The sequence below is a fragment of the Sus scrofa genome, chromosome 6, assembly GCF_054392235.1.
Source record: "Sus scrofa isolate SSC_HxYL_T2T_F1_AM1 chromosome 6, Sscrofa_HxYL_maternal_Yorkshire_Landrace_v2.0, whole genome shotgun sequence".
In the NCBI taxonomy this organism is placed as follows: Eukaryota; Metazoa; Chordata; class Mammalia; order Artiodactyla; family Suidae; genus Sus; species Sus scrofa.
Genome location: NC_139388.1, coordinates 76193055 through 76219856, shown reverse-complemented (window position 1 = coordinate 76219856; position 26802 = coordinate 76193055).

The following is a 26802-nucleotide window of genomic DNA, read 5'->3' as shown; positions in this document are numbered from 1 at the left end:
TTGCCTTTTCTAGGGCCGCTCCCATGACATATGGAGGTTCCCAGGCCAGGGGTCCAATCGGAGCCGTAGACACCGGCCCACGCCAGAGCCACAGCAACGCAGGATCCGAGCTGTGTCTGCGACCTACACCACAGCTCACAGCAACGCCGGATCCTTGACCCACTGAGCAAGGCCAGGGATCGAACCTGCAACTTCATGGTTCCTAGTCGGATTTGTTAACCACTGAGCCATGACAGGAGCTCCTCAACTTCACGTTATATCTTTGTTTCTGACGCTCCCCCTGGCCACTGTTTTCTTTTTTGGTCACCTCCCAGCATATGGAATTCCCGGGCCAGGGATCAGATCTGAGCCACAGCTGCAACTTACACTTCAGCAACTCCAGATCCTTAACCCACTTGCTGGACTGGGGACTGAACCTGTGCCCTGGAGCTGCACCGACATCACTGGTCCCACCACTGTACCATAGTGGGAACTCCTCTGAAGCTTCTTTTTTTGTCTTTTTAGGGCCACACCCTCCGGATATGGAGGTTCCCAGGTTGGGGTTGAATATGAGCTGTAGCTGCCAGCCTACGCCCAAGCCACAGCAGCACCAGATCTGAGCTGCGTCTGCGACCTACACCACAGCTCATGGCAACACCAGATCCTTGACTCACTGAGCAAGGCCAGGGATCAAACCCAAGTCCTCATGGATATTAGTTGGGTTCGTTAACCTCTGAGCCACAACAGGAACTCCTCTGATGCTTCTGTTATGATATCAATAGTACATGATAGGGAGTTCCTGTTGTGGCTCAGCAGTAATGAACCCTGCTAATATCCATGAGGATGTGGGTTCCATTCCTGGCCTTGCTCAGTGGGTAAAGGATCCAGTGTTGCCATAAGCTGTGGTGTAAGTCGCAGGTGTGGCTCGGATCCCGAGTTGCTGTGGTGTGGTGTAGACCAGCAGCTGTAGCTTCAGTTCGACTCCTAGCCTGGGAACTTCCATATGTTGCAGATGCGGCCTTAAAAAAGACCAAAAACAAAGAAAGAAAAAGAAAAAAAGCTTACACGATAATTACTGAATACCAGAAAAACCCAGATATAGGGATCTAGATCTTCCGAAATACGGTCTTTGTGACTTTCTCTCCCCCCAGGTCCTTGTAGGCACATCCTATCCTGGTCAGGTGGAAAGATCCCCTTGCATTAGGACTGATTATGGCAGGAGCCAATGGATGGAAGAGTCACTGTTGGACTTCCTGAGAATCGAAGGGAAGGTCCCAAGGGAACCTGGGTTTGGAGTTTGTGCCATAAAAATAGACAGGACAGAGGAGAAAGGAGAGCCCAACTCCAACTCCATCTGCCATGTGTGATGAGACGAGGACGCTCAGGCTCGTTTCAGAGCAGAGAAGGGACGTGTCTCAGGGTCTTCAGTGGTCATAGCATGGTTGGGGGCTAAGTCCCAGACTCCAGTTTGAGCTTTCATGATTGATTTTTACAGCCACTTAGCAGAACTGGGCCACCAATAAGGAGGCTGTCTCTTCCGTGGTCAGAAAGCCTCTTGCGGAGTCGGTGGTGGTGGGAGGGTGCTCTTATAGCTGCCTGTTCCAACTCCAAACCACGGCACCATGACCAGCTCGGCCACCGCCCTTATCCAGCTGCTAAATCAGGATGTAGGTGCCACCACCCACCCCAGCAGCACGGGGGCCCTGAGCCCTGCCAGGTCACTCGATTCCAGGCCCCTACAACGGCATGGAAATAGGGCTATAGCTACCAGGCAGAAATAACCAAAGTAGGCAAATCCCCAGGAAGGTCAGTGCTTAGAAAAGAAGTTTACCTTTAAGAAGTGAAGTGAATCAGACTTCAGAAGTCCGGCTCGCCACATGAAACACAGAAATGGTAGGTGTGTTCTGTTCAGGCTGCTATAGCAAAACACCATAGACTGAGTAGCTTAAATAACCGATATTTGTTTCTCATGGTTGTGGAGGTTGAGAATGAAAGAGCAGGAGGCTGGCTGATTTGGTTCTTGATGGGGCCTGGCAGACAGCTGCCCTCCCACTATGGTCTCCCATGGCAGAAAACTCTAGAGCAAGCTCTCTGGTGTCTCTTCTAATAAGGGCACTAATCCCATCAAACAGGCCCCACCCTCATGACCTCATCCAAGTCTAATCACCTTCCAGAGGCCCCATCTCCAAAGGCCATTACCTTTTGGGGGGCTTGAGAGGTGGGAGTTGGTAAGGCTTCAACAGATGAATTTTGGGAGATACAATTCAGCCCATAGGAGTATTTTTTAAACTGCAAGATCACTGAAGTTTCTGAGCTGTGAGGGATCCTGGGGAGCATAGTGAGGTTTTTTGGAGGCCATTCCAACCTTTGCAATAGGGAAGGTTCATTAGCAGAGGTTATAGGATGCTGGCACCATTTGGATGGGCATCACCTGCAGGTGGCATTGAGGACCATAGGAAGCCGATCCCCCATCCCAGACGCCCTCACCATTCGTCACCAAGAGGAACCCCTATTGATACCGAGGTGCAGTTATTACAGACTTTATTTTCTTCATGGTTGCACCTGCAGCGTATGGAAGTTCTCAGGCTAGGGGTCAAATCAGAACTACATCTACTGACTTATAACACAGCCACAACCATAGCAACGCCAGAAACAGGCCCCATCTGCGACCTAAGCTGCAGCTCGTGGCAACACCGGATTCTTAACACAGTGGGTGAGGCCAGGGGTTGAACTCGCATCTTCATAGACAACATGGAGTCCTTAACCCACTGAGCCACAATGGGCACTCCTAGACTTTTAATCAATATGTATTAACAACAGGATAAAGAATGGAGATCATCCCTCACACATGGCTCCATGATTTTTTTTTTCCCCATTCGCTATGTTGTTGAATTCTTTCTCATGTCAATAAACATTCACACCAGCAAGGTGAGCAGCTCCTTGATAGTTTGCAGTCTGGATAAAACCATAATTTTTTGAACGAAATGCCCATCATTGGGATGTAACTGTAGATTGAGACGAATCTTCCCCTGTTAGAAACGAAATTATGAAGAGCACATTAGGAGCGAAATCTGACAATAAATGACTGGGAGCAAAATTGCTCTGAAAGGGTGTATGTGTTTTATTTATTTTATTTTTTTGTCTTTTTGTCTTTTCTAGGGTTACTCCTGCAGCATATGGAGGTTCCCAGGCTAGGGGTCGAATCGGAGCCGTAGCCGCTGGCCTACACCACAGCTCACGGCAACGCCGGATCCTTAACCCATTGAGCAAGGCCAGGGATCGAACCCGCAACCTCATCGTTCCTAGTTGGATTCCTTAACCACTGTGCCATGATGGGAACTCCAGGGGTGTATGTGTTTTATTTTTTTTATTTTTATTTTTTATTTTTTTGTCTTTTTGCCATTTCTTGTGCCGCTCCCGTGGCATATGAAGTTTCCCAGGCTAGGGGTCTAATCGGAGCTGTAGCTGCCAGCCTAAGCCAGAGCCACAGCAATGCAGGATCCGAGCCGCGTCTGCAACCTACACTACAACACGGCAACGCTGGATCCTTCACCCACTGAGCAAGGCCAGGGATCGAACCCGCAACCTCATGGTTCATAGTCGGATTTGTTAACCACTGCGCCACGACGGGAACTCCCGGGTGTATGTGTTTTAAAGGCTTTGGATACACGTGACTAAATTGCCCTCCTGAAACACCACATCCAATTACATCCACAATCCGTGGTGGAGAGTGCATGTTTCCCCGCATCTTCAACACTGGGTGTTATCATCCAACTTGCTTCTGATTTGATGGTAGAAATCTTCCCCCCTCACCCCTCCTCCATGTCTTTGACTTTCTTCGTCCTCTGACTCGATCAGTGACCCCATCTGCATCTCTTCCAGCTCTTGGTTGGATCCTCTTTCCTCTTCTCCTTCTTCCCCCTCCTTCTCCTCCTCCTCCTCCTTCTTCTTTCAGGGCTGCATCCATGGCATATGGAAGTGCCCAGACCAGGGGTCGAATCGGAGCTGCACCTGCCGGCCTACACCACAGCCATAGCAATGTGGGATCCGAGCCTCGTCTGCGACCTACACCACAGCTCATGGCAACACTGGATCCTTAACCCACTGAGCAGGGCTGGGGATTGAACCCATGTCCTCATGGATACCAGTTGAGTTTGCTACCACTGAGCCACAATGGGAACTCCTCCTTCTTAACCTTGGCAAGCGTCCTCTCTTCTGCAAATTTCTGTGCTCCCAGCTGTCTGTTCAACACCTTTCTTTTCTTCCCAGACATTCCCTTGTAAAAATTTTTTCCCTTTGTTAATTTGAATGAAACCGCTGTCTACCATCTCCCTCTGGCTGACACCCACTCAAAAAGCCCGCAACATATGTCCCTCCCTTCCTTGGCCCCCAGTACATTTATGATGCATAAATGAATGAGACAGAACACTCCCAGTTAACACGCCAAACCAGAAAAGGAGGTGCCATCCTCAGAATGTGTGGGAATCTTAATGACCTTAAGGGGAAGTTGTTCACGCTCAGCGCAGTCAGGTTCACAGGGAGCACAAAACAGAACGTCCTATCTTGAAGAATTAACTTTAAAGTGCTTTCCTGCGGCTTCCCTGGAGCACAAGCCAGATTGGGAACAAAACAAGGCAGTAGCTCTTAGGAACTGCATCCCCCCGAACGATGGAGGGAAAGTGGAGGACAGATCTCGTTATAAAGGTCTTCCGTGATATGATACGTTGTGGGATGGGCTTTGGTTCACTCTAAAACGGTTCTGTTTCCACCTCGAACCAGCATCTGCCCAGGTTGCTCTTGTTTCTACAAAGCTTTTGAAACAAAACCAATTAGGAGTTTGGGATTACCAGATACACACTACTACATATAAAATGGATAACCAGGAGTTCCTGTGTGGCTGAGTGGGCTAACAACCCCACTAGTATCCATGAGGATGCAGGTTCGATCCCTGGCCTCACTCAGTGGGTTAAGGATCTGGTGTTGCTGTGAGCGGTGGTGGAGGCTGCAGATGTGGCTGGATCTGGCATTACTGTGGCTGTGGCATATGTAGGCTGGCAGCTGCAGCTCTGATTCAAACCCCTAGCCTGGGAACTTCCATATGCTGCAGGTGTGGCCATTTAAAAAAAAAAGAAAAAAAACAAAAAGGATAACCATTACGGACCTACTGCACAGTGTAGGGAATGATACTCAATATTTTGTAATAAACTATAAGGGAAAAGAATCTGAAGAAGAATATATATGTATACACACACACACACACACACTGAATCACTTTGCTGTACATCTGAAACTAACACTACATTGTAAATCAACTATATGTCAACAAAAAAAATTTAAAAACTAAAAACCAAAATAAAATAAACTAACCCCCCAAACCAAACAAGCACCCAGAAACCCCCTCTCACCTCTGGGACGAGCCCCTGTAGTCTTCTCGAGCCCTCCCCTCTTGAGCTTTAGACTGGATATTAATAAGATGTTTTGCGGGCATCTCAGACTGAAGATGCTCCTGTATTATTGCCCGATCTTCTTATTTTAATCGCTGACATTTATTGAGCACTGTCTTAAGTTGAGTTACCCCAGAGGCATGCCCAGGGATGGAGATGCAAGGGCAGTCGTTTATTCGGAAGGTCATCCTAGGAGATGCTGGCTGGGAGAAGTGAGGTGGAAGATGCAGGGGAAGGAAGGCAAACGCTGGTGTGATAAGGAGCAGATGACTGCTGTGGACCACTGGGCTTACTGCTGGGGAACCTCCGGAAGGCTTCTTAGAGCCAACCTTAAAGCTGCCTTAGGTGAGGGGCAAAGAAGCTGGGTGTTTATCCACTAACCCCTGTCCATCCTCCCCGTGGGAGAGCTGAAGGGCTTGTGCAGGGAGTGAAGCCTTCAGGAAAGGAGCTGCAGAGGTCCACGGCTTTTGCAGGAGGGGGTGAGCTCGAAGGCCTCACATCATCCACTAGAGCATCCTATGTGCTGGGCATCACGTGGTTTGATTTGCACACCGCATCTCATTTAGTCCGCATCAGCAGTCCAGGAAGGAGAGACTCTAACTGGCCCCATTAACAGATGGGGACACTGAGGCTTGCTGATGTCAAAGGAGGGGCTTGGGGCCACGCATACCCAGGAGGCGAGGGGGCTGGGCTTTGGACCACAGAGCCCGTGGGGTCCGCCGGGCACCTTCTGCCTCTGACATAGGGCGGCATTCACTCCAGCCAGCGGCTCCTGGTGGGGCGGCAACGGGTGAGGAAATGGGAAAGCAGAATTCAGAGCTCGTTTACCTCCCACGCTGTGTGTTTCTTTCAATCACAGGGTTCTTACAATTTTCTTACAATTTTGGTTCCCCACTTGGCAGGATTTTAGACACTGAGGTGTGCATTCTGCCTGAGAAGCCCCATGGAGGGAAAATGAACGGGAGCCCCATTTGGAAGCTTGGTGATCGCATTAGCCTGATTTTGATGAAAGAAAATATGTGTGCGTGTGTGATTCGCTATAATGCCTTCCCACCCTGGAAAAACAGCAATTTTCTTGCACTTAGAATGCTGTGTTCTAAAGAAGGTCCCTTCTCTGTCTACAGGGTTCCAAACCCTGGTTAAGCAAAGGAAAGTATTTTCATTCTGACTTCGTTTCCCTCTTTACTCTGTTATTTCCTTTAATAGAATAATAGTAGTAGTAGCAGCTGTGGTAAGAGAAATAGCAGCTTTCATTGACAGAGGGCTTACTGCATATGCAATATGATATATACATGTGCTAAGCTCTATAGAGTCTAAATCTATATTTTGGGAGTTCCCGTCGTGGCTCAGCGGAAATGAATCTGACTAGCATCCATGAGGATACAGTTTTAATCCCCGGCCTTGCTCAGTGGGTTAAGGATCCAGTGTTGCCATGAGCTGTGGTGTAGGTTGCAGATGTGGCTTGGATCTTGTGCGGCTGTGGCTGTGGTATAGGCTGATGGGTACAGCTCCAATTCAACGCCTTGCCTGGGAACCTTCATATGCCTCGGGTGCAGCCCTCCAAAAAAGAAAAAAAAATCTATATTTGATATGCAATTATACCTAAATATGTAGATATTTTTATTTAATCTCCATGATAATCTTGTAGGATAAGTATATCCCCACTTTGCAAAGGCTGAAGCTGAGACTCAGAGAGGTTAAGCAACTTACCCAACGTCGCCCAGCCAGGAAGAAATAGAGCTGAAATTGACTTCATCTGACGCCAGAGCCCCAGCCTCTAGGCCTTGCCCAGTCTGCTTCCCTCTCCAGCATCCGCCTCTTCTTGAGTGTGTGGCCTCTGTGTTTTACAGGTTCCAGTTATCTGTCCCATGTTCTGGATGGGACCTAAGTGGAAGCCGGCCCTGCTTCAGCTCTGGCTCATTTGGCACCTAGACGGTGAGGCTGGGAACTCAGGGGTTTGGTTGGGGGGGGGTGTGGCCCATGAACCCAGTCCCCTGCTCTGTGTCCCTGGAATTACTGCCTGCAGCCTTTGCCCAGGGCCTCTCATCACAAATAAATACGTTACAGGGTGATTTGTGGAGTGCGTCAGGCCTGTGGGTGATTTTTTTCCGACCTTCTATTTCGATTTCCATTATTCTCACTATAGGGTAGGTGCAAGGAAAAGTAAGTAACAAAGGCATTTATCTTCTCTTCCTCTGTTCTCTCTCCTGCTGTAGCTCTTCCATCCTTTCTCTGCCTGTGGCTTGTCTTGGACACAAACGACCCTTCCCGATTTCAGCAATGGCCTGGAGCAATTTTCACCCCCAAACATGGCTGGTTTGGGGACTGCGGTTCCTTCTGCTCCAAAAATGAAAACTGTTCAGAAAAGATGTTCTAAACCGCTAACCAGCCACAAAATAAAAGGCAGGGAGGAGTTCCCTGGTGGCTCAGTGGGTTAAGGATCCAGCGTTGTCACTGCTGTGGCGTGGGTGTGAACCCTGGCCCGGGAATTTCTGCATGCCATAGGCGTGGCCCAAAGGGCAGGGAGACCTAGATCTCACTGCCACTCACTGAGCTGCTGTTGTGGGCAGAGATGTGTGGGCACCTTCCTGACATGGTCCAAAGACCAAGCTGAGCACAGCTTTTCTTCCTCCAAGCTCTGCTGGACCGTCTGCCCATTCAAGAAGCTTCCACTGAGCACCTGCTCTGTTCCAGGCACTGTTTTAGTCACTGAGGATACGACAGGCCAGTATTCCTGCGTTCATAGAGCTTCGATTCCAGGGCAGAAAAAAGAAAATAGAGCAAGATAAACAAATCGGTGGGATATAATCATGGTTTGCAGATGGTGACAGAGCAAAGCAAGAGGGGGGGCTTGTTGGGGAGCCACCGCCACGCCAGATCTCAGCTGTGTCTGCAACCTACAGCACAGCTCACGGCAATGCCAGATCCTTAACCCACTGAGCGAGGCTAGGGATCCAACCTGCATCCTCATGGATCCTAGTCGGATTCGTTACTGCTGAGCCACAGTGGTAACTCCTTCAATTTTAAACAGAGTGGTCAGTGAAGGCCTCTCTGAGAAGGTGGCCTGTGAGCCAAGACTTGATGCAGGAGTAGGTGTGAGCCATATGGGTTGGTGGAGGGGAGATCATTCCAGGTAGAAGAGATGGAGCAGGTGGTGTATTTGAGGAACAGCAGGAACTCGGGGCCACTGTAAGGACTTTGGCCTTGACCTGAGTGAGATGGGAGCCATTGGAAGGTTTTAAGTGGAGCAGGGATATGACTTGACTTTGATTTAACAGGCTCCCTCTGCAGCTGATTATGGAGAGGAGCGGCAGGGGCTGGAAGGGAGGAGGCAGGAGACCAGGGGGGAACATGGCCACACTCCAGGCTTGGGCCGTGTGGCCGTGGGAGGCGGTGAGCAGGTGGAAGATTCTGGATGCATGTTGAGGGTGGTGCTGATGGGACTTGCTGACCGGTTGGTTGAGGGGTGAGAGAGAAAGATCAAAGTTAGAGATGACACTAAGGCTTTTAGCCTGAGCCTCTGGAGGGATGGGGTTGCCACAGACCAGGATAGGGCAGGCTGCAGGAGCTGTAAGTTTGGGCAGGAGCAGGGCCCGCTGAGGTGAAGCAGGAAAAGCTTCTGGTAGGTGGTAAGGGCTGGGCCCGAACCTTCATCCTGTTACTTTCCTGACTGCACGTTTAACTCTCCAAGCACAGCTCCTCACCAGATTCAAAGGGCACTAGCCTCTTCTATGTGGGTTGTCATGGGAATAAAAGCAACAGCAAACATCTATCATGGGCCTACGACAGACATGCTCTAGGCACCTTAACTCACTCTTCACAACAATTCTATAGGGAAATGTAATTATCATTCTCCCTCTACAGATGGGGAAGTCGAGGCACAGAGAAGTTAAGTACCTTGCCCAAGGTCACATAGCATGTGAGCATCAGAGGCTCAGCTCAAACCAGGGCAGTCCGGCTCCAAAAACTGTCCTCTTTCCTGCCTCCCTCCCTGATGCTGGCATTAACTAAGACAAGGGATGAAGAGCACGTGGCACCCAGTGGGAGCCTTTTCTCTCTGTTCTTATCCCTTATGACGCCCTCAGCCCACTTTCTGCAAGTCCCCGCATCTCAGACAGACCGAGGACAGGTGGGGAGTGTGGGGGTAGGAGGAGGAACAGGAGGGGCTGGAAGCGAATTAGAGTTTGTTAGCAGGGGTGTGTGTGTCTGCCTGCCACTGCCAGGAGTCATGCAGGGCTCTCCTGCAGGCATGTTGATGCAAGAGCATGCTGCATTTGTCCTGTGTGGAGGAGGGGGGTCAGACTGTTAACGACTCAGCTACAAAGGGTCTCAGATTTACTCTGAGGCAGCAGGTGTGTGGGCGAGTGTACCCGGATCTGTGTGTATGTGGGAGTGAGTGTGTTTGTGTGTGTGTTGCGTGCGTGGATCTGTGTGTGTGCTTATGTGTCCGTGTGTGGTTGTGTGTGTGTGTGTATGTGTGTGCACACCCTGGAGGGGGCAGATTTGAATACTGGCTTCTTCTCTATTCCACCAGAGGTTACTGTTTCTGAGAGAAAAAGCGCCATCTGATCTGCTCATTATTTGGCCCCGCCCCCTTCTTCTTTAGAGCCAGAGCTCAGGAACCGATGCTGATGAGGAAGAGGAAGACGGGGGCGTCCACCGCTTAGGGAGCCTTCCTCAGCGCCAGGGGCTGTGCTGAACACTGTCTATGTGCCACCGCATTCGTGCCTCCCAACAGGTCCTGAGGTGGTGGCCAGATTGCAGACAGGACATTGTAAGGTGCAGCTGCTTGTCCAAAGTCGCCCATGAGGGAGTTCCTGTCGTGGCTCAGGGGTTAACGAATCTAACTAGGAACCATGAGGTTGCAGGTTCGATCCCTGGCCTTGCTCCATGGGTTAAGGATCCGGCATTGCCAGGAGCTGTGGTGTAGGTCACAGACAAGGCTTGGATCCCGCGTTGCTGTGGCTCTGGCGTGGGCCGGCGGCTACAGCTCCGATTGGACCCCTAGCCTGGGAACCTCCATATGCCGCAGGAGTGGCCCTAGAAAAGGCAAAAAGACAACAAACAAACAAACTCGCCCACGAGGGAGTGAGATGCCAGGGTCTGGCCGACTGCAGGGCTTATAGTGGGGTCTCTGGGAACAGCGAGACCCAAACAGCTAGCATCCTGGAGCTGATGCCCTTCTCAGATTCAGACCAGGAGGTAAGCAGATGTGTCAATAGCTTGGCTTCTATTTCCCTTCTGGCTCTGATGCAGGGGTGTGCAGGCCACCAGGCTTAGAGCAATGACACTACAAGTGGGGTCTCTGGACCATCACCTTCAGCATAACTTGTTAGAAGTGCAAATGCTCACCTGAGCTGGCTCTGGCCCTTTGCCTTCTAATGAGCCTCCCGGTGACTCTGATGCCGAAAGAACCAGGAGCTGAGATGGAGATGACTGCCCGGGATCACACGGTTGACAGCTGGAAGGGCCAGGACCCTACCCAGGTCTGCTGGGGCCATGGTCTGAGCCTCCTGTAGGCTGCCACCAACATTATTATAGGACAGCATCTCCCAGACGCTCCTCCTCCCAACACTGCTTCCTCTTCCACCTCCAGCTCTCAGGAATCCCAGGGTAATGCTGAGATCTCCCATTTCTTTCTTTCTCTCTTCCTTCCTTCCTTTCTTTCTTCCTTCCTTCCTTCTTTCCTTCCTTCTCTTTCTTTTCTTTCTTTCCTTTCCTTCCTTCCTTCTCTTTCTTTTCTTTCTTTCTTTTCTTTTCTTTCTTTCTTTCTTTCTTTCTTTCTTTCTTTCTTTCTTTCTTTCTTTCTTTCTTTCTTCCTTCCTTTCTTTCTTTCCTTTCCTTCCTTCCTTCTCTTTCTTTTCTTTCTTTCTTTCTCCTTTCTTTTTTTTTTTTTTTGTCTTTTTTGTCTTTTTTTTTTGTTGTTGTTGTTGCTATTTCTTGGGCCGCTCCCGCGGCATATGGAGGTTCCCAGGCTAGGGGTTGAATCGGAGCCGTAGTCACCGGCCTACGCCAGAGCCACAGCAATGCGGGATCCGAGCCACGTCTGCAACCTACACCGCAGCTCACAGCAACGCGGGATCGTTAACCCACTGAGCAAGGGCAGGGACCGAACCCGCAACCTCATGGTTCCTAGTCGGATTCGTTAACCACTGCGCCACGACGGGAACTCCCTCTTCTTTCTTCTTTCTTTCTTTCTTTCTTTCTTTCTTTCTTTCTTTCTTTCTTTCTTTCTTTCTTTCTTCCTTCCTTCCTTCCTTCCTTCCTTCCTTCCTTCCTTCCTTCCTTCCTTCCTTCCTTTCTTTCTTTCTTTCTTTCTTTCTTTCTTTCTTTCTTTCTTTCTTTCTTTCTTTCTTTCTTTCTTTCTTTCTCTCTTAGCCACACCTGCGGCATATGGAAGTTCCCTGGCTAGGAGTTGGATAGAGCTGCACCTGAGGACTAGGCCACAGCCAAGGCAACACTGGATCTGAGCTGCATCTGTGACCGATGTCACAGCTCATGGCAACGCCAGATCCTTAACCCACTCAGCGAGGCCAGGGATCAAACCTGCGTCCTCATGGATGCTAGCCAGATTAGTTTCCACTGAGCCATTATGGGAATTCTGGGGATCTCCCATTCTTAAGCAGGTCCACATGTGACTGCTGAACGTGAGCCCCAGGACCCTTGGAAGGTCAGGAGTCCTAGCTGAAAGCCACAGGATGGAAGAAGAGATCTGAAATATGTGCACCTGCCTGAGAACTTAATCCAGAATACATGAACACCTACAATTTGGTACAAAGAAAGAGGCTATCACAGACGGCGGATGAAAACATGGCAAGGTGCCCACCTCATGAATTATCAGGGAAATGCGGAACGTATCATAGTAAGATCCTCCTGCACTTCCCACCAGAATGATTAACAAGGAAAAAGACAATACCAGGTATTGACAACAGGAACTCATACATGGCTGGTAGGAGTGGAGATTGGTAGAACAGTTTAGGAAAATCTCCTGAAACCAAAACAATGTGACCCAGCAATGCTACCCCGTGATGCCAGGTCACCCCCTGCTTGGTGGGTAGGACACCAGGGAAATACATTTTTGTAGGACTCTTGTTTATACAAACAATTTATTTTTCATTCTATAATAATTTTTATTTTTTCCATTGTAGCTGGTTTACAGTGTTCTGTCACTTTTCTACTGTACGGCAAGGGGACCCAGTTACACATACATGTGTACATTCTTGTTTCTCCCATGACCAGGCTCCATCATAAGTGACTAGACATAGTTCTCAGTGCTACACAGCAGGATCTCACTGCTAATCCATTCCAAAGGCAGTAGTCTGCATCTACTAACCCCAAGCTCCCCATCCATCCCACTCCCTCCCCCTCCTCCTTGGCAACTGTAAGTCTATTCTCCAAGTCCACGATTTTCTTTTCTGTGGAAAGGTTCATTTGTACTGTATGTTAGATTCCAAATATAAGTGATATCATATGGTATGTGTCTTTCTCTTTCTGACTTACTTCACTCAGTATGAGAGTCTCTAGTTCCATCCATGTTGCTGCAAATGGCATTATGCCGTTCTTTTTAATGGCTGAATAGTATTCCATTGTGTATATATACCACATCTTCCTAATCCAATTGTCTGTTGATGGACCTTTGGGTTGTTTCCATGTCTTGGCTGTTGTGAATAGAGCTGCAGTGAACATGCGGGTGCACGTGCCTTTTTCAAGGAAAGTTTTGTCCGGATATATGCCCAAGAGTGGGATTGCTGGATCATGTGGTAGTTCTATATATAGTTTTCTAAGGTACCTCCATACCATTCTCTATAGTGGTTGTACCAATTTACATTCCCAGCAGCAGTGCAGGAGGGTTCCCTTTTCTCTACACCCCCTCCAGCATTTGCTATTTGTGGACTTATTAATGATGGCCATTCTGACTGGTGTGAATGGCAGTTTTAATTTTGTGTTTCTCTAATAATGAGGGATGTTGAGCATTTTTTCATGTGCTTGTTGGCCGTCTGTTATTTATGCAAACAATTTTATTAAAAAACACATGACAAAACCCATGGGCTTAGAGTTCCCATCGTGGTGCAGTGGAAATGAATCCAACTAGTATTCATGAGGATGTGGGTTTGATCCCTGGCCTCGTTCAGTGGGTTAAGGATCCGGCCGTGAGCTGTGGTGTAGGTTGCAGACGCAGCTCAGATCCTGTGTTGCTGTGGCTGTGGTGTAGGCTGGCAGCATAGCTCTGATTCTACCTCTAGCCTGGGAAATTCCATATGCCAGTGGTGCGGCCCTGAAAAGCAAAAAACAAACAAACAGAAAACCTCATGGGCTCACACGAGGTCCATGGCGATTTACTGATGAAGATTTAGATTAATGGAGAGAGAAGAGTTACTTACACATTTGCTTATTGTATGGCCTGTTTCTTTCTTTCTTTTTATGGCTGCACCCATGGCATATGGAAGTTCCAGGGCCAGGGATGGAATCCGAGCCCCAGCTGTGACAACACTGGATCCTTTAACCCACTGTGCTGGGCCGACGATTGAGTCGGCACCTCTGCAGGAACCCGAGCTGCTGCAGTCAGAGTCTTAGCCCACTGTGCCACAGCGGGAACTCCTGGTCAGTTTCCTCATTGTCAGGTGAAGTGTCTTCATAGCGTCCAGGCGCTATCTTTCTGTTTAGATCCAGAAACCTTCACTTCATGGTCTTTTTACCATCAAATGTGCCAGTTCTGGCTAATTTCATTTCTCCACCAGGAGGGACAGGGTAGCAGTGCTGTTGTGGTTCACAGCACTAAGGCTCTGTCTGGAAGCCATTGTTAATGAAACAGTGTAGACCTTTCTTAGAGCCATTTATACCATGCTGCTCAGAGCATCACTCATGCTGCGGCATCATCCATCGTGTTGCCTCTGAATCCCGACTCCTGATGACTCTCAGAGGCTGTTACTGAGCTGGGGTGACAATGACCACAAGGGCAGGTGTAACCCAGTGTGTGCCTGACAATGCATTTGGGGGAAATGATAGGCTTACAGTTGGACTTTGGTAGCAGGCGGACAGAACAGCACATCTTCCAAATACATCTCCTCTTGAAATTTGGGGCCATAGGAGTTCCCATCATGGCTCAGCAGAAATGAATCTGACTAGTATCCATGAGGTTTCGGGTTCGATCCCTGGCCTCGCTCAGTGAGTTGAGGATCTGGCGTTGCCATGAGCTGTGGTGGAGGTCACAGACTCGGCTCTGATCCGGCATTGCTGTGGCTGTGGTGTAGGGCAGCAGCTACAGCTCCGATAGCCTGGGAACCTCCATACACCTTGGGTGCAGTCCTAAAAAAAAGAGACAAAAAAGAAAGAAATTTGAGGCCATAATCATTGCATTCCCAGAATGTAATCTCTTTTGCTGTTGACCGTATCCCTGCCTTCCATACCACCAGCAGCTGGAAGAAAGGTGGGGGCTGGGGGCTAAGCAAGAGGAGAGGTCCCTTTCACGCAAGGAGTATTCGTCCTTTGTCCAGCATGGCTTCAGGCCGGTCCAGCACAATGTCACTACATTGATGGACAAGGAGAGGACACCAACAAGAAGTTCTGATGGGCCTCGTGGAGCAAAGGTCCCAGAATCCCTTGGAGGAGCTGGGCACAGCCACCCCCAGAGGTGCACCTGACACGTGGAGTCCTGTGGAGGGGAAGAGGGGACTGACCTGGTGCCAGGGGCTGGAGGAATCAAGAATGCTTACCGCCAGCCCTGCCACCTTGGTGCTGCAGACAGAGGTGGCACTGCAGCCAGGAGGCAAGAGCTGACACACAGCTCAAGCCCGAGGTAGGTCTGTGGACCAATAGTAGCCCAGGCCCCTGAGCTCCTTCCGTGTCTGGGTGAGTGAGTCACCCTGAATCAGCAGGTCAGTTCCAGTCTCGTGGCCCCACCTTGCACAGTCTCACAAAGAAACATCACTCTGACCAGCAGGAATGGGCTGCATGCCATGGGGCCCCAGACTTAGGTGTGAGTCTGGGAGCACCTGAGATGTCTGTTTGACCCATGTGCAGGGTAGGGGGCCAGCGAGAACATCAAAGGAGAACTAGGGCCCCAGGCCCATGGGATTCTAGGTCTGGGTTCAGAGTGACCCGTTCAGAAAGCACTGCCGCCACCATGGGGGGCTAGGAACGTCAAGGAAAGTTCTCCCAAGTGTGAGGCTCCCCAAGGCACAGGACCCTTCCTGGGTCTGATGTGTATTGCCAAGGTCTCTCTTTGGGGTGTTTGACTAGAAAGGGACAGGAGGGGGACCTCTGGGGTTCTGTTTGTCTTCTATATCTGTTGTGGGGTTTTTTTGTTTGTTTTTGGTCTTTCGGGGCTTCACCTGTGGCATATGGAAGTTCCCAGGCTAGGGGTCGAATCAGAGCTTAACAGCTGCTGGTCTATGCCACAGCCACCTCAATACCAGATCCGAACCACTTCCTCGACCTACACCGCAACGCAGGATCCTTAACCCATTGAGTGAGGCCAGGGATGGAACCTGCGTCCTCATGGATGCTAGTCGGGTTCGTTACCACTGAGCCATGATGGGAACGCTTGTCTTCTACATCTTGATTGGGATATTGTTTGTCTGGATCTGTCACCTGAGAAAATTTATTGAACTGAACACAGGCAATTTTGTCATATGTACTTTAAACTTCAAAAAAAAAAAAATTCAACAGGGAGAAAAAAGAAAAGAATGCCAGCCAGCTGTTTCTCCCCATCCCGCCCTGAGCTCGCCCTACCCATCTCAGAGCCTGCAGACACCAGCAGGTGCACGGTGCTGGAGGGTACCCAGAGCCAGGGACAGAGGCACCTGACTCATGCTGGGGGTGGGGTGGGGGGGGAGCTGGGGCCCGGGGGGAATTGAAGGGAGGTTAGGAAACATCCAGATGTGGCTGAGCCTCAGAGTTGACCCTCTCGTGTGAGAAAGTGTTTAGCTACAGTTCTTTTATCTAGTAAATGCCTCGTTTGGGGAGTTTCCCTCATGGCTCAGTGGTAATGAACCCAACCAGTATCCATGAAGACACCAGTTCGACCCCGGGCCTCGCTCCGGCATTGCTGGGAGCTGTGGTGTAGGTCGCAGACGAGGCTCGGATCTGTCATTGCTGTGGCTGTGACGTAGGCTGTTCAGCTGCAGCTCCGATTGGACCCCTAGCCTGGGAACCGCCATATGCTGTAGGTAAGGTCCCCAAAAGATAAACAAACAAACAAATAAATGCCTCGTTTGGGGAGGATTTTCTTCGGGGTGGGGGGCAATATGAGCACTTGCTTTCCAAGGGCAGGGCTGTGGGGAGAGCGAAGGAGGAAAAATACTGAGCCCCACTGTTCCTGTGCTCTTTCTGAGCCTGGCCCTGTGGGAGGGCCTGTGAGCCAGGAAGGTTCGGTTGGGGTTGGGTCTCCAGCATCACATCAGGGTCCTGGGATTGTCGGAACAGAGGATCACAGCCTGGGTGGCTTCAGCCACAGACGCGTGTTCTCTCAGCTTGGAGGCTGGAAGTCCAAGGTCAGGGGCTCATCAGGGCTGGCTCCTCCTGAGGCTGCTCTCCTTGGCTTGAGAGGCCATCCTCTCCCTGTGTCTTCAGATGCAGTGAGGGGGCATGTGGCTGGAAGCGGTGACAAGTCACCTATAAAGCCCAAAGACAGGCTGTCCTGTTTCTGCAAGGCCGTGTGGACGAGAGGTCAGGGGCACTGATGCTTAAGCTGGTCTCTGTCGCTTTCTAGCTGTGTGACTCTGGGCAAGTTATTCAACCTCTCTGAGCCTCAGACCCCTTACCTGTACTGGTTCTTCAGAGATCTGTTGTGAGGGTTTCAAGGATCAATATTGGTGAAGTGTCTGGCTCATGGGAAGAACAACATAAATGTTAGCTATTTTTTCTTCTTTTCTTTTCTGGCCGCCCTGAGCATATGGAGTTCTTGGGCCAGGGGTAAGATCTGAGCTACAGCTTCTACTTACGCTGCAGCTGCAGCAACCCTGGGCGGGGGATTGAACCTGTGTCCCAGTGCTCCAGAGACACCCCCGATCCCTTTGAACCACAGTGGGAACACCTATGATTATTTTCAAAGTAACACAAAAGAATGAAACACAAATTTTGGAAAGAGAGAGCAAATTTAAACCACCTTACCATACACTAATAGAATATTGATTGGTTTTTTAATTGTGAGAGTTGCCCCCAAGAACATTTAGAGCATCTCAGGTGATGGGTTCAGAGGCCCTTTGGTCCCTGGACATGAAAATCGCTAAATTGGAGGTGACAAGGGCGGGAGGGCGAGGCTGGTGCCCCCTGCCTGGGCCAGAGCTGCTGAGTGTGCGGGGCTGGAGGCTTAGCGCCAGGTCTTCCAGAAGAAAGCACTTTTGTCACTGCTCCCACCAACCTGCAGCCGCCTAATCTTTTCAAGCTTGTCATTTCCTTTGTCTCCCAGGGAACCAGTGCCACCCTGTTAACCCGCGTTGCAGGTGGGCTCCTTTTAAGGATATTTTCCGTTCTGTGCGGTCCTAGCTCCAGCTCCAGGCAAATGTAGCCCCTGCTGTGGCCGCTTGGATCGGGCTAAGGGACAGTCTCAGGAGCTCAGGGCCAGTCCCTACCACCACTGCTAGTGGTGCTGAAAAGCATGATGGCAAATGCAAACTCTCCAGGACACGTCTGCCAACATCACCCAGCAGTTCTCCACTGTGTCTAAAGAGGAGGCCGGGGGCGTTTCTGTTGTGGCTCAGGGGTAATGAACCCGACTAGGATCCGTGAGGATGTGGGTTCGATCCTTGGCCTTGCTCAGTGGGTTAAGGATCTGGTGTTGCCATGAGCTGAGGTGTAGGTCGCAGATGTGGCTGAGATCTAGTGTTGCTGTGGCTGTGGTATATGCTGGCAGCTGTAGTGCTGATTTGAACCCTAGCCTGGAAACACCCTAAAAAGCAAAAAAAAAGAAGGCTAGACAGAGGGCGTGTGTGTGTGTGTGTGTGTGTGTGTGTGTGTGTGTGTGTGTATTTGTAGGGAAGAGAAAGCAGGACTTTATATCCTCATAAATTCAACTAACATTACCGCAATCTAACATGAATTTAACACTTCCTGAGAACACACTTAGTTCTTCTCCAAAACTCTAGTAAGTTTGTGTTTTCTTTATCTTCATTCCACAAATGGGTAAACGGAGGCACAGGGAGATGCAGTGAATGGCCCAGGGTTCCACAGCTGGTAAAAGGCAGAACTGGAATCTGGACCCACAGAGAATCCAGTTCTGGAGCCAGCGGGCTAGACCCTTCCACTTGCTGTCTGGAGAGTCACCACTGGCTATCTCTTGACCTTGAATTGCATCTTTGTTTTTCCCCAGGGGTTGATTGTTTCTGCCTGGTGCCTCCAGGCCAGGGGTGGCCCACATGTGATGTGAATGCTCCCATCTTTTCCCTTAGACGTGTATGTAGACCCCAAAAACTTTCATGGCAACCCTCCCACTGCTCCTAGTCACACGGCAGCATCTTTCTCAACAGCAAGCTCCCAGTGGCCGCTGCCAGTCAGGGAAAGAAAGTCCAGTTCAGTCTGGCTCACGTCTCAAAGGAAATGGATTGGTCCTATTAACAGTAAAGTCTAGGGCTACCCGTGGCTTCCAGTGCCCAGTTCTCGCCCCACTTATTGGCTTCAAAATTCCCTTCATGGTGGCAACGTGGCAGCCAGCAGCTTCAGCTTCACATCTTCCAAGGCCCAGGTCCAGCAGCTGCCACTCAAATCCATGGACCACAGTGGCCAAGAGGATGGAATTAACCCTTTGACCAGCTTGGCTTATGTGCTTACCTGGGTCCCCTGCTGCACCTCTGGCTCCAGGGTAGGGCCTGGAAGGGGCCCATGGGCTCAGAGTGTGGGAGAGGGTGGTCCTTGGGGACCTCCATCTTTTCCCCTCTGGAACATCTCATTCCCATCGCTCGCTTTTTTGGCTTAAAAGATCCTGGCTCCCATTTCATCAGGGGCATCATCTCTTCTAAGGGCTGAAGATTTTCCCCAAAGTGTGAAGGCTTCTGCATTCTCCTTCGTAAACCCACTGCCCACCCAGGCCAGGGGTCGTTAAGCCTAACTTAATATGCGTGTGTGTCGGGGTGGGGGGCCACACAGAGCTCAGCATCCCAGTGCATCATCCTGCCACCCTGATGCTGAAGCAGGGGGAAACCCTCTCCACTCCCATCAGGAGCCGAGTCCCCCACATCGCTCAGCCCCCGCCACCTGCAAACCCTCAGAATCCCAGCACAGGGCAGCTGGACCCTGATTCACTAGAACTTCCCTTCTGCTTACGCTGGCCACACCCAGATTTGCTGCCACCTCTGTCTTTGGGCAGCACAGTGACAAAAGAGGAATAAGGTCAAGCAGATCAGCACAAGGCCTCCTGTGAGCCAGTCTGTGTTGCATTCTGCCTGTGGGTTTTCTTACTGGGTTTTCCCAAGACACTTGAGCTCAGTGAGGGAAGGTTCCTGGTACTTTGCACTCTGTTAATATATATATATATATATATATATATATATATATTTTTTTTTTTTTTTTTTTTTGCTTTCTTTTAGGGCTGCACCCACGGCATATGGAAGTTCCCAGGCTAGGGGTCGAATCAGAGCTACAGCCTCTGTGGCCTACACCACAGCCACAGTGATGCCAGATTCGAGCTGTGTCTGTGACCTCAGCTCACAGCAACACCGGATCCTTAACCCACTGAGCGAGGTCAGGGATCGAACCCGCATTCTCATGGATCTTAGTTGGATTCGTTTCCACTGTGCCACGACAGGAATTCCCAAGGTGGGTACTCTTATGATGCCATTTGATAAGGAAACAGGCTCAGAGAGGTTTAGTAACTTGCCCATGGTCACATAGCTCAGGGACGCAGAGGTTATGTCCAAACACCAGCAGCCTCTGCTCTTCAGTCCTACCCTGGCCTGGCCTGCTGTTCAGCTGGGAGGAGGCCCAGCACACGGTGGGCTCCTGCAGATGGGGGCAGGCACAGACTGCTGAGACCAGATCTGGGGCTGGCTTGTCTGGCTGCCCAGCTGCTTGGCTGAGCTGCCTGCTCAGCCTGCACCTGCCTCCCACTGCTGTTCTTCCAGACACAGTGTGTTCTGGGTCACGGGCGCCTGTGATTGAGCCTGAAGCACCGAGTGTACTTACCAATTGGCCTTGTTCTGCTACGCAGGTCATTACCACAGAACGAGCCGAAATGTTCTCCCTGCTCCTCTCATCAAGGCAGGACACGCAGCTTCACTCGGGGATGGATGTTCGGGGAAAGTACACAACGCTCTTTCCTGGAGGCAGAAAACGAGCTGCACTGCCTCCAGGCCTTTTCACCTGATGTTCTCTGCCTGGAAACTTCTCCTACCCTCGGCTCCCCGCACCCCGTCACCCAGCTGACTCCTCTCACCCCACTCCCCCCAAGCAGAGATCGCAGCACGCCTCCAGAGCCCTCTCCTTTCACCGTCACCCTTGTCATTTCCTCTTTGATGTCCGATTTTCTTACTGGGCGCTGAGCTTCTCAAGGACCAGGACTCCAAGTGCTGTTTACTGCTCTTTCCTCAGAACCCAGCTCAGGATTCTGGGCAAATTTAAAAAAGAAGCCCCTTCCTCAAGATACTCTACTGCCCTCTGATAAGACAGTCAAGCAAATACACAAGGAAATCTGAGAACCAAGTGTGAGCAGTGCCTCATAGACTTGTGCAGTGTGCAGCCTGTACAGCTGTACACAGCCACTTCGCACACAATTTATTTGTTAACGGACTACAGTGGTAAATAAAATGGAATTCAAATGCTCAAATATGTAAACTTCATAATTTAAATAACAAACCGAGTGTCTGCTTGGGGCCAGGAGAGTCCAACCTTTGGAACAAGGGAAGAGAACTGGGTGGCTGATAAACAGATAACTATAAAGAGGCTCTCAAAAAGGCAAGACCCAGAAGTGGGTCGGGGCTGGATCCTGTGCAAATTAGTGACTGTTTATTTAGTGACTTTTCTCCATGGTGTGTGGCTGCACGGTTGGAGACAGCTCATTTGGGGATTTAGCTTCAATAGAATAACAACACTTCTTTTTTTAAAACAGCTTTCGATTCTTAAAGTGAAATATTTTCCACTGAGCTGAGGCTGGGGCTCAGGATAATTGGCTGGCTGGTGTAGGGTGGGCAGGAAGGGGAAGAGGAAAAGTCTTGGTGTCTGGATTCCCTCGTGATTTGGAGTCACAAAACTCAGCCCAGTGCTCTTCATCACGCCCCCCCCCCCTCCACTGCCCCTGCCCCAAGCTTATATCCAGGCTCTGGGAGAAGGCGAGCAGGGAGCCCCGGTGGCAGCCAGGGATGCGGGTGTGGGGTGAAGATGGAGAAAGGAAGGTAAAGAAAGGGAGTGACCTCCCCAAGCCTGGCTATGTCTGGGCGCAGGTAATCTCAGTTCATCCAAAAAACAGCCCCTAGAGGAGGCTCGCTGCTGCCGCTGCCGCCATTGAACAGATGAGAAAACTGAGGCTTGGGAGGAGGTCGGCAAAACCTTTCCCTGAAAAACCAGATATTAAAAAGTTCAGGCTTGGCCGGTAATTGCTCGACTCTGCCCTTGCAGTATGAAAATGGTCCTAGATGATGTATAAACAGCTGGGCACGATCCCATCCCAGTAAAACGTTATTTACAAGGACAGGGGGCGGCTAGATTGATGCACGAATGTTCAGGATGATTGACTTGCCATCTTCAAGGTTGTTTTTTTTTTTTTTTTTTTTTTGATTTTTTAATCTTTTTTAGAGCTGCACCCGCGGCATATGGAAGTTGCCAGGCTAGAGGGTCCCATCAGAGCTGTAGCTGCCGACCTACAGCACAGCCACAGCAACTCAGGATCCAAGCCGCGTCTGTGACCTTCACCACAGCCCACGGCAATGCTGGGTCCTTAACCCACTGAGCAAGGCCAGGGATCGAACCTGCCTCCTCATGGTTACTAGTCATATTTGTTTCCACTGAGCCATGACGGGAATTCCTTCAAGTTTAAAAGAGGACATGTGATGGTTAAGAGGTTGGCACTTAGATTTGAATCCTGTCTCTGCCGCTGATTAGTGGACCCCAGGCAGACTGCACAATGTCTTTGTGCTTCAGTTTCCTGTCTGCAGAATGGGGAGACTGTGCATCATGCCTATTGCATAGCACGGTGAGTATGGAATGAGCAGGGCCAGCAAAGTGTCTGGGGGAGCTCCCACAGTGGTGCAACGGGATCAGCAGAGGCTTGGGAGTGCTGGGACGCAGGTTCGATCCCCAGCCCAGCCCAGTGGGTTAAGGATCTGGTGCTGCAGCAGCTGAAGCTTAGGTCTCGACTGCAGCTTGGATCAGATCCCTGGCCGGGGAACTCCACATGCTGTGGGGCGCCAAAAATAAAAAAAGAAAGAAAAAAAAAGAAAGTGCCTGGGATGTAGTTGGCACTCTGCCAGTGTGGATTTGAACCCAGGCAGTCTGAAGCCAGAACTCTTTCTCCTGTGGATGGCAGGGCAGTGGCCTTCCCTCCCCGACCCCTTCAAGAAACTCCTGCCCAGCCTTGGGGAAACCTCCAGGTCACTGACTCCCGAAAGAAGTGGTTGGGGGGGAGCAAAGCAGGAGATTCACCCCCGGCCTGCAGGCCACTCCCCTCAGCCCCCTCCCCCAGGGACCTGCCCACAACCACCCTGCCCCCAACTCCCACGCAATTTATCTTCAAAAGTGTACATGCTTCTGGAGTTCCCGCTGTGGCTCAGCAGGTTAAAAACCCAACTGGTATCCATGAGGACTCGGGCTCAATCCCAGGTCTCACCCAGTGGGATGAGGATCTGGTGTTCCCACGAGCTGTGGTGTAGGTCGCAGATGTAGCCATGATCTGGTGTGACTGTGGCTGTGGCCGCAGCTCCAATTTGACCCCTAACCTGGAAACTCCCATATGCCGCAGGTGTCACCCTAAAAAGGAAAAAAAAAGTGTATGTGCTTCTGCTGAACCCTCCAGCTCAGCTCTAACTTCTCCCGGTGAGGATGGGGCCTGGGGAGCGCAGGGGGAGTTTGTACTAAGAAGTATCTGGGTCTCGCCTTGCAGGCGAGTTCTGCCCCCCACGCTGCCCCCTGACTCCAGGTGACTTCCCTTAAGAGGGTGGGGCCTCACGCTTTCTGAGACGGGGCCAGGCAAGGAGCAGCAGCCCCCATCCAGTCGCTGCTGTGTCATTGTGCCACTGGCAGGTGGCCGTGCTCAGGGCACCTGCAAGACAGGGATTTATGGGACCGAGTGAGTAGGAGCCTCGCTGGTGGATTAGCTGCGCGTGGCACCATTTAGCACAGGGAGGAGGAAAAAACATAACGAATGGGACGCCATCCTGGAGAGTCAGCTACCACAGCCCATATATTTCTGCCTAAAAGAGTTTTTATGCAGCCAGGCACTTGCTCAGCAGGGCCGCTGTGTGTTTACAGATGGGGGTTTAAAGAATGTCTACCACTGGTCTATAAAGTCACAATTAGCTGAACCCTAATTTACGAGCATAATTTGCTTTTGCCATTAGAGCGGTGCTGCCCTGGTTTGCTGGAGGTTGTGAGCGTCTGGAGTACGCAAGCTGGGGAAGGCTGGGCTCCCTCCCGCTGGCTGTGGGGCTGGGCTCCCGGAGGCTGTGGGGGTTCTTGGGAGCAGACAGACTACCGAGGGTATCCTCTGCTTGGGGAGGTGACCTGGTGCAAATCTTCACGCTAGTTTTCAAATCCTTATGGCCACCCTGTGGATAGCTTCTGATATTCCCTCCAGTGTGCAAGTGAGGAAACTGAGGATCAGAGACGTTAACTTGTGTGGGATCACACAGCCCCTAAGGGACATTAAGGCCCAAGTCCAGAGCTGGGGACCATGAGTGTCAAGCCTTAACAGAGTTCTTGGTATTGTTAGGGACTCAGAAAGATGACAGACCTGGGCTCCAGTCCTAGCCCCCTGATCACTGCTGTGTGACCTTAGGAAAGTTACTTAATCACTCTGAATCTCATTTTCTGTTAAATAAGAATGATAGAAGAGCCAATCTCAGGAGTTCCCTGGTGGTGGCTCAGTGGGTTAAGGATCCAGCATTGTCATTGCTGTGGCATAGGTTTGATCCCTGGCCCTGGAGCCCCTCTGCTTGCTGTGAATGTGGCCAAAACCAACACCCCCCCCACCAAAAGGCACGGCCTATCTCATCAGACAAATGATGAGAAGGGCTTAGCCACATACTAGTTTCCCAGGGCTGCTAAAACAAATGACCTGGGTGGCATAAACAGTAGACATTTATTATCTCTCAGTTCTGAAGGTCAGGAGTCTAGACTGGCTGCCATCTCTCCTCATGTTCCTGGGCTTGTGCACACTCATCGCCAGGATCTTTGTGTCACCTTCACCTCTGAGTGTCTGTGTCCCTTCTGCCTCTTATAAGGACATGTGTCATTGGACATAGGGCCACCCAGTTCATCCAGGATGATCTCATCTCAGGCTTCTTAGCTTAGTGACATCTGCCAAGAGGCTTTTCCCAAATAAGTTCGTATTCGCAGGATCCAGGCAGACACATCTTTAGGGGCCACCATTCAATCCACTACAGCCCATCAAAGGGCTCAGCAGTGCTGTGTTGTCACCATGATCAAGCCTGCTTGCTGAAAAACCCTCAGGGAAGCTGCCCCCACCCAACCCCCACTCCCGCCTCTCTTCTTGAAAACCCGGATCAGAGTTTTATCTTTTGTGTCTCTGTTCCAGGGTCTCAGGGGCGGAAGAGGGAAGGTCGCTCCACCACCTTCCATTACCGCACACAGGCTCCCTCTGCTGGTGCGTGTGGGGATAGCGGATGTCCTCGGGTATGAGGTGATGCGCTTGGACCGCTGCCCAGCTATCCTCCCAACTTGATGGCTGGAGGGGTGAGTGTGGAAATGCAGGCTCCTGGGTGAGCAAGGGCTTCCAGGGTGAGTAACGGGCCCAGGCCCCCAGCTCAGGGCAGGAGACATGAGTTTGGGCCTTAAAGAGGCCGGGTCTTGGGCAGGGGAACCTGGGACGCCCTGAAGCCCACCCAGGCCGGTCTGCGTCATGGAAGAAGCCACGAAGGTGAATTGACTTCGAGGCTTCTTGTATCAAAAATATAGTTTGTTGCTGCTGTTACAAAAGCAATCATGCTCAGTACAGAAAATTTGGGACGTGTAGAAAAGTGAGCCGCCACCACCGTCAAGGTGTTTTGGAGTATTTCCTTCCAGTAGTTTTTTTTTTTTTTTTTTCTATGTGTAATTTTCATTTCACAGGGTTGATACTGTTTATACAGTTTTATACCTTGCTCCTCCCCACTTCCTCTTCTAGCGTGTAAATATTTTCCCATGTAACAACAAATTCCTTGTACATGTAACTTCTAATGGCCAGATAATACTCCTAAGGGGCTGTAGCATCATTTCCATGGCCAAGCTCCTCCTTCTAGACATGTTGGTTATTTCTGGAACATGAGTAACCAGGGGAGCCAGCAGACTTGGCAGCGGGGGTTTTGGGGAAGCCGGGTACAGAGTCCAGGCCGGACAGGGAGGTTGAGGGTGATGCCTCCGACAGGCAGGTTGAACTGCATCCACTGGCCACCTGAGAGGCCAGGCGCTTGGCTGGAGCTGCTGTCACCACCGTCAGATGCCCTGATCTCCCAGCAGCTTTATCTTCATTTCTGATGGATCTGCGGCAGGCCGGGCCCTGACACTTCCTCTTTATGTCTCTCCCTCTTGGAGCCTCTCTGTCAAGTAGCTAATGAACTGTAAACAGACACTCCGGTGCTCCAGGGGAGCCCCCGGTGGGGCTCACAGACGCAGCATCTGTACAGCAAAGAAGACTTCAGGGAGGTAGATAATATCCATCCTGCACTGGCCTCTCCTGAGCCCAAGAGCCAGCGTCCCTGCATGCGCCCTCCCTGCGGGGGCTGTGGGGGTGCCCTCTAGACAGCCTCGGCCCCCTCATGCTCCTTTGCTCGTTGCTTTGGAAGCCTCGGAAGGTCCCCACCCCACCTCCCCCCACCCTCCAGCTCAGCCATCTCCAAACCTGGTCCATGGCTCAACTCAGCGGAAGAGCTCATGGAAAATGTAGATTCCCAGGCTCCGCATCCTCAAGAGCAGGGCTTAGCACGTAGGGTGGGGCCCATTTGTTTCCATGATCAGGTGGCTCTGGGAACTGCTGGGTTAGGCAGGGGACACCGCCAAAGCTCTGCTCACCAGGTCCCTCCTTATTTCAAGCGTGGTGTTGCTTGAACCCTGATGGCCCAGCCACTCTGGAGAGGTGTGTCCTCTTCCCTCTGTCTTTAAAATTAATGATCTGGGGAGTTTCGGTCATGGCTCAGTGGTTAACGAACGAACCCAACTAGGATCCATGAGGATGCAGATTCAATTGCTGGCCTTGCTCAGTGGGTTAAGGATCCAGCGTTGCCATGAGCTGTGGTGTAGG